General features: G+C 42.3%; 1 long non-coding RNA gene across 1 annotated transcript in view; it reads right to left on the reverse strand.

Annotated features, from left to right (window-relative positions):
- Window positions 1–12,746, reverse strand: part of LOC136794517 (uncharacterized) — a 49,402-nt gene extending 36,656 nt beyond the window's left edge. Inside the window, exon 1 of the long non-coding RNA XR_010841435.1 lies at window positions 12,633–12,746. This is a non-coding gene — a long non-coding RNA (uncharacterized lncRNA). The remainder of the gene's footprint in view (window positions 1–12,632) is intronic.
- Window positions 12,747–15,204: the final 2,458 nt, after the last annotated feature.

Consider the following 15,204-nt stretch of genomic DNA (forward strand, 5'->3'; position numbering starts at 1 on the left):
CCAACTTAGAGGGATACATAAACAAAAAATGATTCAATGAAGTTCGATAGGAACATGGTGCAGTGGGAGCTCTGAGGAAGACGTATCCAGCTGTGCCAAGGGGACTGAGGAAAGCTTTGCGACAGGAAGTGAAAATTTAGGGTGAGCCTTGAAGGATGAGTAGGAGTTTGTCAAACAGAGAAAGGAGAAAGAACAGATGGAAGAAATGGCATGAACAAAGGCCTAAAAACATTTTGGTCTTGAGAGCACTGTGAAGTTCAGGAAACAGTCTGATGTCACAGCAAGTTGCATGGTGAGGAGTGGTAGTGGATGGACCAGGTTATAGACAACCTCCCACAGCTGGGTTAAGGGCTCTTTTCTCTGTGCATCTATGGTCTTAGGGCTACATTTATCATGGTCCTGATGATACCATGGTTATTTCCACTCACCCCACCAAACAGGGCAAGAAAGATGCAAATGGATGCTCCAGGTGCAGTTTGCTTCAAAATCTCTCCACTGATGGCTGTAGCATGAATTTTTTATCTTCCAGCTATTCACTAGACAATTATTAAATTATTCACACTCATATTAAGTAAGACAAACATTAATTCTCACAGACAACACAGTTTAATCTGGAGGTGGCCTATGGACCACATCTGGCCCACATATTGTTTTGTCTGGTCAGCACAGTGGTTTTTAAGTTTTGAATTAAAATGTGATATCACTACACACCCAAGTAAATGGCTAAAGATAAACATAACATTAAGTACTGATGTGAAACAACTGGAAATCTCATTTAAGTGTAAACTGGTACAACTGCTTTGGAAACTGATCAGTTAAGTCACACATATGCATACCTCTTAACCCATCAATTCTCCTAGGTACCCTCAACAAAAATGGGTACATATGTTCACCCCCAAAATAATAGATACAAAAGTATAATAAAAGCAAAAACTCAAACTCTACAATAGGTGGATCCATTGATATATTCTATTCACAAGATGGAATACTATTCAGTGAGAATTAATTATCCATAATATATGCAAAATCATGAGTGAATCAAAAAAATTGCTGAGAGGACAAGGGGAGTGGGGGGAAGTGGGAAAATAGAGTTACACTATGACAAGTTTCCTTTTCCTTATGTGAAGTGTACAATATTAAGTATATGCTGATAAGTCAAAGATGCACATTAGAATTCCTAGAGCAACCAATGAAAATATAAAGAGGTTAAGCTAAAAAAGCCAGTAAAGGAGGGACTTTCCTGGCGGTCCAGTGTGTAAGACTCCAAGCTCCCAATGCAGGGGGCCTGGGTTCAATCCCTGGTCAGGGAACTAGATCCTGCAGGCATGCTGCAATTAAGAGTTCTCATGCCACAAATAAGGGTCCTCATGCTGCAACTAAAGAGTCCGCATGCCACAAATAAGAGTCTGCATACCGCAAGTAAAAAGATCCCACATGCCACAACTAAGACCCGGCAAGGCCAAATAAATAAATATTTCTAAGAAAGTAAATAAATAAATAAGCCAATAAAGGAATTTAAAAACAGATGAAGCAAAGAAAATAAACACCAAAATGGCAGACCTATATCCAAACATACTAATTATTACATTAATGGTAAGTAAGCAAAAAGCATAAATTAAGAGACAGAGATTGTCAGAATAAACAAACAAGCAAGACCCAACTATATAACTTTATACAAAAGATACACTTTAAAATGTGCAAGTAGGTTGAAAGGAGAAGAACAGAAAAAGATATGCCAGGGAATTCCCTGGTAGTCCAGTGGTTATGACTCAGCACTTTCACTGCCAGGGCCTGGGTTTGATCCCTGGTCAGGGAATTAAGATCCCACAAGTTATGTGGCATGGCCGGAAAAAAAAAAGAAAAAAAAAAGAAAGAAAGAAAGAAAGAAAGAAAGAAAGAAAAGAAAGAAAAAGATATGCCACATAAAGAGTAAGCATCAGGGACTTCCCTGGCACAGTGGTTAAGAATCTGCCTGCCAATGCAGGGGACACAGGTTCAAGCCCTGGTCGAAGAAGATCCCACATGCCGTGGAGTAACTAAGCCCATGTGCCACAACTACTGAGCTTGTGCTCTAGAGCTCGTGAGCCACAACTACTGGGCCTGCGTGCCACAACTACTGAAGCCCATGTGCCCAGAGCCCATGCTCCGCAACAAGAGAAGCCACCACAATGAGAAGCCCGCGCTGCAACGAAGAGTAGCCCCCATTCACTGCAACTAGAGCAACAAAGACCCAATGGAGCCAAAAAAAACCTACAATGAGATATTACCTCACACCAGTCAGAATGGCTATCATCAAAAAATCCACAAACAGGTACTTCCCTGGTGGTCCAGTTGTTAAGACTCCATGCTTCTAATGCAGGTGGCATGGGTTTGAACTAGGATCCCACATGCTGTGAGGCTTAAAAAAATAAAAAAGATCCACAAACAATAAATACTGGAGAGGGTGTGGAAAGAAGGGAACCCTCCTACACTGTTGGTGGGAATGTAAATTGGTGCAGCCACTATGGAAAACAGTATGGACGTTCCTTAAGAAACTAAAACTAGAGCTACCACATGATCCTGCAATCCCACTCTTGGGCATATACCCGGAGAAAAACATGGTCCCAAAGAATACATGGACCCCAATGTTCATTGCAGTGCTTTTTACAATAGCCAAGACATGGAAGCAACCTAAATGTCCATTGATACAAGAATAGATAAAGAAGATATGGTACATATATACAACGGATGGGCTTCCCTGGTGGCGCAGTGGTTAAGAATCCGCCTGCCAATGCAGGGGACATGGGTTCAAGCCCTGGTCTGGGAAGATCTCACATGCCACAGAGCAACTAAGCCCATGCATCACAACTACTGAGACTGTGCTCTAGAGCCTGTGAGGCACAACTGCTGAAGCCTGCGCACATAGAGCCTGTGCTCCACAACAACAGAAGCCACCGCAATGAGAAGCTTGCACACCACAACAAAGAGTAGCCCCCGCTTGCTTCAACTAGAGGAAGCCCACACACAGCAACAAAGACCCAACACAGCCAAAAATAAATAAATAAATAAAATTTATAAAAAAATATAAAGAGGGGCATTTTATAAAGATAAAGAGTCAGTACATCAGGAAGATGATAGCAGTTCTGTGAGAGAGATTTATACCTATAAATGCATACATTAAAAAGGAAGAGGACTTCCCTGGTGGCACAGTGGTTGAGAGTTTGCCCACTGATGCAGGGGACACAGGTTCGTGCCCCGGTCCGGGAAGATTCCACATGCCGCGGAGCTGCTAGGCCCGTGAGCCATGGCCGCTGAGCCTGCGTGTCCAGAGCCTGTGCTCCACAATGGGAGAGGCCACAACAGTGAGAGGTCCGCGTACCACAAAAAAAAAAAAAAAAAAAAGAAAAAAAAAGAAAAAAGAGAAGACTAAAATTACAAAATTGGAAATAAAAGTGAAGACATAGCTACCAATTATACAGAAATAAAAAGGATTATAAGAGAATACTATGAATAATTTTGTATGCCAACAAACTGGACGACCAAGAGAAAATATACTCAATGGTGAAAGACTAAAAAGCTTTCCTCTAAGATCAGAAATAAGATAGCATGCCCAGTTTTGTCACTTCTACTGGAAGTTTTAGCCAGAGCAATTAGACAAGAAAAAGAAATAAAAGCCATCCAAACTGGAAAGGAAGAAGTAAAATCATCTCTATTCACAGATGACATGATCTTAAATGTAGAAAACCCCATATATTACACACACACACACAAATGTTAATAAACAAATTTAGCAAAGTTTCAGGATACAAAGTCAACACAAAAATCCATTGCATTTTATACACTAGCACTAAACAATATGAAAAGGAAATTAAGGGAAAAAAATTCCACTTACAATAATATAAAGAAGAATAAAATATTTAGGAATAAACCTAACCAAGGAGGTTAGGTATGCTAACCTACATACATAACTTGTATACTGAGACCTAAAACATTGCTGAGGGGACTTCCCTGGGGGTCCAGTGGTTAAGACTCTGTGCTTCCAGTGCAGGGGGTGTGGGTTCAATCCCTAGTTAGGGAAATAAGATCCCACATGCTATGTGGCATGGCCAATCAATCAATCATTGCTGAAAAGAATTAAGATATAAATAAATGCGAAGTTCTATGGTCTGAATGGTTGTACTCCCCAAATTTCATGCATTAAAATCCCATGAGCGACTTCCCTGGTAGTGCAGTGGTTAAGACTCCGCGCTCCCAATGCCGGGGGCCCAGGTTCAATCCCTGGTCAGGGAACTAGATCCCACATGCATGCCACAACTAAGGAGCCCACATGCCACAACTAAGGAGCCCACCTACTTCAACTAAGACCCAGTGCAACGAAATAAATATATAAAAGAAATAATCATTAAAAAAATAAATTAAAAAATAAAATCCCATGAGAAACTAACACAACATTGAAAATCAACTATACTTCAATTAAAAAAGTAAACTATAAAAATTGTTTAACAGTTAAAAAAATAAATAAATCCTAATCCACTAAAGGTGATGGTATTAATAGATGTGGCTTTGGGAGGTACTTAAATCATGAGGGCAGAACCCTTATAAATGGTATTAGTGCCTTGATAAAAGACGCTCCAGAGAGATCTCTAGCCCCTTCTGCCTTGTGAAGGTACTACAAGAAGTCTTTGACCCAAAACAGGGCCCTCATCTGGCACCCTGATCTTGTCAGACTTCCAGCCTCCAGAACTATGAGCAATAAATTTCTGCTGTTTATAAGCTACCCAGTCTGTGATATCTTTTTGTTTTTGTTTTTGTTTTTTGTGGTATGCGGGCCTCTCACTGTTGTGACCTCTCCCATTGCAGAGCACAGGCTCCGGACACGCAGGCCCAGTGGCCATGGCTCACGGGCCCAGCCGCTCCATGGCATGTAGGATCCTCCTAGACCAGGGCCCAAACCCGTGTCCCCTCCATCGGCAGGCGGACTCTCAACCACTGCGCCACCAGGGAAGCCCTGTGATATCTTTTTATAGCAGCCTAAACAGACTAAGAGAAATTAATACCGAGATGTGGGATTGCTGTCATAACAAATACCTAGAAATATGGAAGCAGCTTTGGAATTGGGTATGGGCAGAGGTTGGAAGAATTTGGAGGTACATGCTAGAAAAAGCCTATATTGTCATGAATGACTGTTAAGGGCAATTCTCACGAGGGCTCAGAAGGAAAAGAGGAGAGCTGTAAAGAGGGCCTCAATCTTTTTAGAGAATACTTAAGTGGTTGTGACCAGAATATTGGTAGAAATATGGATGGGAAAGACCATTCTAATGAGGTCTCAGTTGGAAATAAGGAATGTGTTACTGGAAACAGGAGAAAAGGCAATCCTTATTATGAGGTGGCAAAGAGCTTGGATGAACTGTGTTCGTGTCCTAGTTTTTTGTAAAAGGTAGAACTTGTAAGTGATGAAACTGTTGTCTGGCTGAAGAAATTTCTAAAGCAAAATATTGAAGGAGCAGCCTGGCTTCTCTTGAATGCTTATGGTAAAATGTGTATTAAGAAACAAAATTCAACTGAGTAAATATGAAAATCTAATTGGCTTGGGAATTCCTTGGTGGTCCAGTGGTTAGCATTTGGCACTTTCACTGCTAAGGCCCAGGTTTAATCCCTGGTCAGGGAACTAAGATCTGGCAAGCCATGTGGCATGGCCAAAAAAACCACACAAAAAACCAAAAAACGAATTGGCTTTATTCAACAACTCATAAATTGGGCAGCATCTCACCTAGCAGACAGAAAGGACTTCTGAGCTATACAAAATGGAAGGCTTTTTTACAGACAGAAGAGGGCAGGAAAAGAAGTTTCTAGCAAAGAATGGATTGTTTCAGGCAAGGTGACTTTCCTATGGGGGACAGATGGGGTCTATTGGGTGGATTACCTTACTAGTGCTGGCCAGGTCATTCCAGATTGACTGGTTAAAGGTCATATTCCAGGGAGAGGCTGAAACTCCAATTAGGTTAGGTATTAAGTCTTGGTTTGCTGACACAGGGCTTAGCACAAGTGACTCCATTTTGGGTCTGTTGTTTCTTTTTTAACAATCCATCCCTTTTGATCAGACTTTTAGCCTGAGAGATACGATCAAAATTTAAGGTATTAGCATCATTCCTAGCTACTGTTCTGTAGTCTTGTAGCTTTTATTGAGCCTTTGTGTATATTCACAGGTCTTTCTTTTTTTTTTTTTGGCCACGCTGCACAGCATGCAGGATCTTAGTTCCCCAACCAGGGATCGAACCCGTGCCCCCTGCAGTGGAAGCACAGAATCTTAATCACTAGACCACTAGGGAAGTCACCAGGTTCAGTTTTTAGCCAGTCATTTTCTTCGTTCTTTTTCTGGCATTCCAGTCTTAGGAGGGGGATCATTTACTTGGTTGTAGGTGACTGCAAACATGCATTTAAAGCTTTTGAGCGAATACAGCACACCAGGAGGACTACTATAATTATTATATTCAGGATAATTCCCAATGTTTGGAGTGTACTTTGGAGCCATGGTCCCCAAGACCCAAACAAATCAAAATTTAAAAGTCAAAGAAAGATCACTTGAAGAAATCACTTTCTGAAGCCAAGAGGCTTGTTCAGTAATCTTATGTAGCTGAGTTTCAACTTCCCCAGAATTGTTAATCCAGGTGCAATAAGTAGTGCTAACCATAGCACAAACACCTCCTTGTTCAGCTAAAAGATAATCAAAGGCTATCCTATTATCAAGGACTTCAGCCAGAGTTTGATTTTTGTTGGACAGCTATTGTTTTAGCAGCAGATTCTGCAATATGTTCATTGTTAAGGAGAGGTTCCTTATCATAGCCTTATCTGCATTTACTCTTAATTAGGAATTAGGGCTCTGCCAAAGGAAGCAAATCCTGAAACTGAGGGGGGGGGGGCGCGGCCCTGTGGGGCTCCTGGGCATGGAGGCCTTTTTGTCTCCCATTTCTTATAGGCAAGACTCCGTCCGGCTTCCATGACCTTCCCTGAGTTCCAAAGGGCAGATGTGGAACAGTTGCTAATCACGGGAGGAGCAGTCATGAAACCACCTGAGGCAAGAATAAAGGGACCAGAGAAGCTCATCAAGATTAGGAGACCCTGACCATCTGAGACCCTTCACACACCCTAATCTTGTCAGCAAACCCACCCTTTTGAAACTTTGCAGAAGAAAGAAGAACACAAGACTGTTACTGCCTTGATCCTTACTGCATACCTGACCATAAGACCCGACTATAAGACCTCTCCCTATTCCCCAGGGAGGGGGGCACATTTCTTGAGGCGCTAGCCTGCTGTGTTCCCTTTTTGCCTGGCAAAGAATAAGGCCACCCTTTCTTTCTCCTCCAAAACTCTGTCTCCGTATCTCATTTTGGCATTGGTATACAGGGAGCCAATATTTTGGCATCAATCCTGAATCATGAATGCCTCTTGGTAGGTCCTTTCTAACTTGAAGATATAAATTCAGGGAAGCTGGGACTTCCCTGGTGGTGCAGTGGTTAAGAATCTGCCTGGCAAGGCAGGGGACTCAGGTTCAAGCCCTGGTCCGGGAAGATCCCACATGCCGCGGAGCAACTAAGCCCATTTGCCACAACTACTGAGCCTATACTCTAGAGCCCATAAGCCATAACTGCTGAGCCCACGTGCCACAACTACTGAAGCCTGCGTGCCTAGAGCCTGTGCTCCACAACAAGAGAAGCCACTGTAATGAGAAGCCTGCACACCGCAACAAAGAGTAGCCCCCGCTCGCCTCAACTAGAGAAAGCCTGCATGCAGCAATGAAGACCCAACACAGCCAAAAATAAATAAATAAATAAATTTATATTAAACAAACAAACAATAAATTCAGGGGAGCTGACCAATGTGGTATCTCAGTTTGTGAACAGTTAAGAGCAGTTAGATAATGTAAGAGGCACTTTCTGGTTATGCTCCAGCCATCTAGGCATTCATACACCTAAGGAGAATGATAACTATCACAGATAAGGATAAACCCTGTCAAGGCACAAACCATTTCTGCTAAGGTGGCACTGTTATTGGACAGATTGGATTTTTTGATGATGAATTCAGCAGTTGGAAAGGTTACTCCCCTTAGCAATGGCCTGGGAGATATGGGTTATGGTATTTTCTTTCCAGGCCAATTGCAGAGTAAAGGAAAGAGAAAAGAAGAAAGGGTTTCATGTTAAAGTAGGAAGTCGATCTGAGGTGGAAGCAGTCTACATCGATGTCAGCTACTTCTCTTCCTTGTCAATTTGACTGGGAGGTCTCCAGCATCTGCACAGGACCAGATGTCAGGTGGTGCCTTCTTTAGCTGTGAGATATGTACCCAAGGTTCAAGTCCCTGAAGTTTAACTGCTATCTGGATAGTGAGGAAGACCTACCTAGTATAGTCCCTTCCAAGGAAATTTAAGGGCAGTCTGTTCTTAATGATTCCTAATGAGAAGGGTGGGGAAAAATTAGAAACAGTGGTTTGGAGAATCATAGCCAGATATTTGAGGAAACTAGAAGAATTCCAGATCCAGGCCAGTTTACAGGTATATAATAAAACCTTAAAGACAATTAACAGGACTAGAATCGAGTATCTACAAAGTTGCAAATATAATTTTTCTCTCTACAATTATCCCCATTTTTTACCAAACATAATCAGAGTAAAACTAATTTGTTTGCAATAAACTTGTCTTGATTATTTACATAAATGCAACAAGAACATTAATTGACCATATAAGCTCTTTTTAAGCCTGCTTTGCTGAAACTTTTCATAAGGAATCTCAGATTGCACTCTCACAGCCTCTGAGGCCAGTAAGCCAAGCCAAGAACTCACCATCAGATTTTACCTGCAATACCTATAGTTTGGGTGAATTCTTCTCTTCTCAACGTCCCCCCAAAGATCCTGAGGTTCCTGGGCCTGCCAAGAAATGACCTTCCTTATTCACCTCTTAAGTCTGCTGGGAACCCTGTAAGCAGAATACCAGGCCAATTTCCCCAAGGGGCTTTATAGGCTTTATAAAGTCAACAGTTTCCTTTTTTTTCCTCTTTTTTCACCATGCCACACAGCTTGTGGGATCTTAGTACCTCAACCAGGGATTAAACCCATGCCACCTGCAGTGGACCATCAGGGAATTCCCAAGTCAACAGTTTCTTAAAGCTGTCTGGTCATATTTGAGTCTATGTACATCTCTCTCAAATGTGACATTTCAGTCAAAGCCTTGGTAATATAGCTAATGTTTCCAACCGTGTCCTATTACAAGGAGAACAGGTTCTTATTGCTTAACAACTATGTTTAGATTACCCATAAAAACTTCACGAGACATTAGACAAAATCAGCCATCATCCCAAGCTATTTTGTTGTTGTTGACAAATTTTATAACAGAGATAACATGAGCTCACTTAACTTGCAGTACATCTAGGTAGAATAAAAATATTATATTTAATGCTGATAACTCTAAAGACATGCCTGTTTTAATTAAACCAACAAACTTAAGCTAGCCTTCATTTACTAAAGATTAATCTTAGATCATGTGAACCTGAAAAAACATTTAAGTATTATATTTCTGAGATTTTTAGGAATACTTAATTCATAAGTGCTTAATTTTCCTTAAGCCAATCAAATAAGAGTTTACGAACTAATTTTGGCAATACCACCCAGAGATAGAAAATACATCAAACACACACACACACACACACACACACACAGAGATATAGATATAGATATGGGGGGGACATAAAAATACAGATAGACACAAACAGAGACCTTATAGCTTTCATTTAAAACTTTTAGCCATGAGACAGGTTATGGAAATGCAAAACTCACTAGCTTATGGAATAAGTTAAGTTTACCTGCTCAGATGGCTAAAGCTTTTTCTACTAATATTTCTGAAGAAGACCCCTACCCCCCTCCCCCTTTTTCCCCCCTTCTGTTAAGAAATAACTCCCTGAAGCTTGCATTTCAAGGAGAAGGTCTAGATAAAAAACAAGAGTTCCCAGAGAGGACCAGGTAGAACATTTACATATAAAAGGCATGGGGGAAAAAATGCAAGTTCCTCCAAGAAGGACTTTTGTTCCCTAAGGCCAGAATTTTTACCATACCTACAAGTCTTTTGAGATGAATAGGCCAAGTTAATTGTTAAAAAGGATATGTGGACACTGAATTGTTTCTGGAGCCAAATTTCTGGCTTTGTAAAGATTTGTAAGATAAGGACAGTTGCTTTTAGTTTATTAAGGAATTGCATTGCAACTTAAATGACATCATAAGTTGGTCCACCCTACAACCACATTAACTTCAATTTGCTTTTTTATTTTTATTTTTTGTTGTTGGCCATGCTGCACAGCTTGTGGGATCTTAGTTCCCTGACCAGGGATCAAACTTGGGCCCTCGACAGTGAAAGTGCTCAGTCCTACCTAACCACTGGACTGCCAGGGAATTCTGTTTGTTTTTTTATATATCAGGAAGATTTCCAGCTTAAATGTAAATCAAAAGATTTCTATGTTCTGGATTAGAGCTATGTGTCTTTAGTAAATCCTTCCACAAGGCTTTAAAATTTAAGGCTTTTCTTTCCATCTGTTTACATAGTTTTATTTTAGCTTAAGGGAGAAGGCCTAAAATATTCTCTTAAATATCTTGTTACTTTCCAGCTGGGACAAACAGTAAATATTTCTCGTAGTATTGAACAACCCCTCCTTGGATGTAAGCGGAATCAAAAAGGGTACAAAGGATACTACCTTCCCAAGATCCAGAGTCACTCCCAAAAAGTAGCCCAAAGAAGGAACTGACAACCTGTATGTCCGAGGCAGGCAAAAAGCCAGGCCAAGTTCTTAAGACTCAAGACAAGATAAGCAAGAAGGGGGCTTCCCTGATGGCACAGTGGTTGAGAGTCCGCCTGCCGTTGCAGGGAACACGGGTTCGTGCCCTGGTCCAGGAGGATCCCACATGCCGCGGAGTGGCTGGGCCCGTGAGCCATGGCCGCTGAGCCTGCATGTCCGGAGCCTGTGCTCCTCAATGGGAGAGGCCACAACAGTGAGAGGCCCGCGTACCACACACACAAAAATAAAAAATTTAAAAAAGATAAGCAAGAAAGCAATAGCTATCCCTGGGAGGGACTTCCCTGGCAGTTCAGTGGTTAGGACACGGTGCTTTCACTGCCGTGGACCCAGGTTCAATCCCTGGTTGGGGAACTAAGATCTTGCAAGCTGTGTGGCACAGCCAAAAAAAACAAAAACAAACCTATTCCTGGAAGAGAAAGAATCAATAACAAATGGGTCTGGATTTGGAAAGCAAGGGACAGTGTAAAATTTAATTCTCCTCTCTCAACCGGGCACCACAGGCAGAGATTTGGGAGAGCTGATCTGGTAAGATTCTCACTCTTTGCTGGCTTCTGCCAGTTTTCCCAGGAGCCGCTCTGTAGGCTCTGGTATCTATCAGAATTTGGCAAGATTCTTCATTAATTTAATTTAAAATTTTTCACTGTTTAAGAGATTAACGTAGAAGTTTATCAGAAAAATCCCTCAGAGTCTTGTCAACTCAGGGAGAGGCCCATTTGGGGGCCCTCCTTCGAGGGTAGACATGGGGCCTTCAGCAAGGCTACTAGCTTGGCAGATTTTGTTTACAGTCTTGTTTGTTGGTTTTTTTTTTTTTAAGGCTGTGCCGTGCATCATGCAGGATCTTAGTTCCCCAACCAGGGATCAAACCCATGCCCTCTGCAGTGGAAGCAGTGTGGAGTTCTAGCCACTGGACCTCCAGGGAAGTCCCTTAAATGATCTTATTGAATTGGAACATTTGTAATAATGGACATTGTAATTCTAGGTTGTTTTCAATAAGATTTTTGCCTTTTTTGTAGATATCTATGGCTTGTGGGACCATAGTTCTTAGACATAAACTAAGCAGTTGTGCTAGAAGGTGGTGCGCTCAACACTTTGGAATTTAAGGATCCCACTTTTATTAAATAATTAATTAGCTACGATTTGGGGTCTCTTGGACCCAAACTAGTACCTTTTTATTTTTAAAATTTGGTTGCACCAGGTCTTAGTTATGGCTCATATGCTCCTTAGTTGTGGTATGTGAACTCTTAGTTGTGGCATGCATGTGGGATCTAGTTCCCTGACCAGGGATTGAACCCGGGCCCCCTGCATTGTGAGCATGGAGTCTTAACCACCCAGGAAGTCCCCCAAACTAATACTTGAAAGGGAAGTGCAGCTGAATTGGGAATTGTGTGATGTTTTACAGTGTACCTTGTCACATGGAAATTTTCTTGAGGTTGGCAGGTGGCCTAGTGTCAATCTAACCTGTTCCATAACCAGCTTATCCTAACAAAGGAGTCTTTGGGTCGGTGGCAAGTGCTCTATTAGCTTTTAAATGCTCAACACATGCCCACCAATTTTGTGGCTGCTTCCAAGATTTCCATTAGCAATAGCCTTTACCTACACAAAACACAATGGGCCCAGTCCAGTTTAAGCCTGGACCCAGTCTGGTTTTTAAGTCTGACCCAGTGTGACTCTGGCCAGAAACCACCAATAGACCCTGATGAGGAATCTGGGAATACAACCAAATCCTGGGGTTTTCCACTCAAAATGGGGAACAGTGGAAAGCTAATTAGATTGGGAGCTTGATGGAAAGACAGCAGAGCTCCGAACTGAGGGGGACTTACCCACAATCTTCAGAAATGGCGAGAAAGAGACCTCAAAAGGGTTCGTGGGTATGCCTGTGTTTCTTTTTGTCCCTAAAGCCATCAGAAGTGTCCTTCCTCGGTCCAACTGCTGCCACCACATCTGTTAAAAAACAAAATTCAGCTGAGTAAATTTGAAGATCTAATTGGTTTTATTCAATGATTCATGTATTGGGTAGCATCCCGTCTAGCAGATAGAAAGGAACTCTGAGGAGCTGTATAAAATTGAAGGCTTTTACAGGCAGCAGGGGATGGGGAAAGGAAGTTTCTAGCAAAGAACAATTTTTTAGGCAAGGTGACCTTCCTACCGGGGACAGATGGGATCTATTGGGTGGGTTATCTCACTAGTGCTGACCAGGTAATTCAAGGTCAAGGGGTTAAAGGTCACATTCTAGGGAGAGGCTGAAACTGCAATTAGGTTAGGTATTAAGTCTTGGTTTGTTGACATGGGGCTTAGCACAAGTGACTCCATTTTGGGTCTGTTGTTTCTTTTTTAACATGTGAGAAGACAGAAATCATTTAAAGGTAGAATTCTTAGTGAAAGGGAAAGCAGAAATTTAAAACTCAAAAAATTCTCAGCCTATCCATATTGAAAGAAATAAGAAAACTCATTTGAGAGAGAATACAAAGTGTGTGGCAGGATCTGATAAGAAGATTGGTATGGATCATCACGCCAACAGAAGCTGGGAGCTATTCAAGACAATGGGGAGATTGCTTGGTCATCTAAAAGAAGACAGGACCTATTGTCCAAGACATAGAATAATGACCCCGAAGGCACTCCCAACATAGTCCCAAACTGAAAGGGCATGTGGGGCAGAACAATTTAAAAGGAGGGACTTCTGCTGCCTGGCACCCTCTCACATCCCAGGTTCTGCTCTCCCCTCCCCAAATTCTGGTGCCTAGCACCTCAGCTACCCCAGGTGTAGTGCAGGCCATGGCGATGGTCCTTCCAGAGGGCACAGGTAGTAAATCTTGGCAGTGTCCACAGCACCAGATGTGACTACCTCCACCCAGATTCCAAAGGATGGACTGTTCTGGAGCCTCTGATGTGCAACACAGAGGGCCGCTTTTGGGTACAGTAGAAAGCTCCTGTTAGAGCAGTGTCCGGCAGAGTTGTGGTGATGGGACTACCCTCAAACCCCCAAACTGGTAGAGCCACTGGCATGAGATTCCACCTCTAAAGCCACAGGCACAGGACTCCAACCCATGAGAGCTGGGGTGGCGCCACCCGTTAGTCCAAAGTGCAGGTCCCTGCCCCAGCGTGCCTTAAGGTTTTGGACTTGCGTGGGACCTCTTATCCCTTTTTTTCTTCTCTATTTCTCCTTTTTGGAATAGGAACATCTATCCTATGCCTGTCCCACCATTGTATTTTGGAAGCACATAACTTGTTTGACTTCATGGATTCATAGCTGGAAACCAATTGTCATAAGCTGAATCTACCCTGAATCTCACCCATGTAAAAAATTAATAGGGACTTCCCTGGTGGTCCAGTGGTTAAGACTTCGCCTTCTAATGCGGGGGGTGCAGGTTCCATCCCTGGTCAGGGAGCTAAGATCCCACATACCTCGTGGCCAAAAAAACCCCACATAAAACAGAAGCAATGTTGTAACAAATTCAGTAAAGACTTAAAAAAAATTAATAAACGGAAGCTTCAATTAAATAGTCAGGAGACCAGAAGAGGGAGCTCTCAAACCATGCAATGACAGCAGAGCCCAACAAGCAGACAGACTAGTCTTCCTTCCTGGCAAGGACTCAGCCAATGAAGTCATGGGCTTTGTTCATAGTCCTCCCAACTTCCTTTTCCCCTCTGTAAAAGCATTCTCCTTCCCTTGCCTTGCAGGGCCTTGCCATGGTTGCAGACCCCAAACTGCAATTCTCCACTGATTCTGAATAAACCCATATTTGCTGGAGGAATAACCTGGAGTCTATTTGTTTTAGGTCAACACCCATATCTAATTTAGATGACAATTTGGAATTAGACTTTTGAGTTGACACTGGAACAGGTTTAAGACTTTTGGGGTTACTGGGATGGAATGAATGTATTTTTCATGTGAGAAAGACATAAATTTTGAGTGGGCAGGGACAGAATGCATGGTCTGAATGTTTGTGTCCCCCCAAAATGTACATACTGAATCCTCCAAAAGATGATGGTGTTAGTAGGTAGGCTTTGGGAGGCGCTTAAATCATGAGGGTGAAGCCTTCATGAAAGGGATTAGTGCCTTTATAAAAGGGGCTCCAGAGAGATCCCTCAGCCCTTTCACCCTGTGAGGACACAGCAAGAAGGGGCTCGCAACAAACTGGGAAGAGGGCCCTCACCAGGTGACTGTGCTGGTGCCTTGATCTTGGACTTCCAAGTCTTCAGAACTGTGCAATAAATTTTCTGTTCTTTATAAGTTGCCCAGTCTGTGTTATTTTGTTATAGCCACCTAAATAGACTAATACAGAAAGACATCCTGTGTTTATGGATTGGAAGATTTAATATTAAGATGACAAACTACCCAAAGTGATCAGAACAAAGCAGCAAGACTCATACTTCCAGACTTCGAGAAACTTA

Source organism: Kogia breviceps, chromosome 7 (genome assembly GCF_026419965.1).
Source record: "Kogia breviceps isolate mKogBre1 chromosome 7, mKogBre1 haplotype 1, whole genome shotgun sequence".
NCBI classification, from domain to species: domain Eukaryota; kingdom Metazoa; phylum Chordata; class Mammalia; order Artiodactyla; family Physeteridae; genus Kogia; species Kogia breviceps.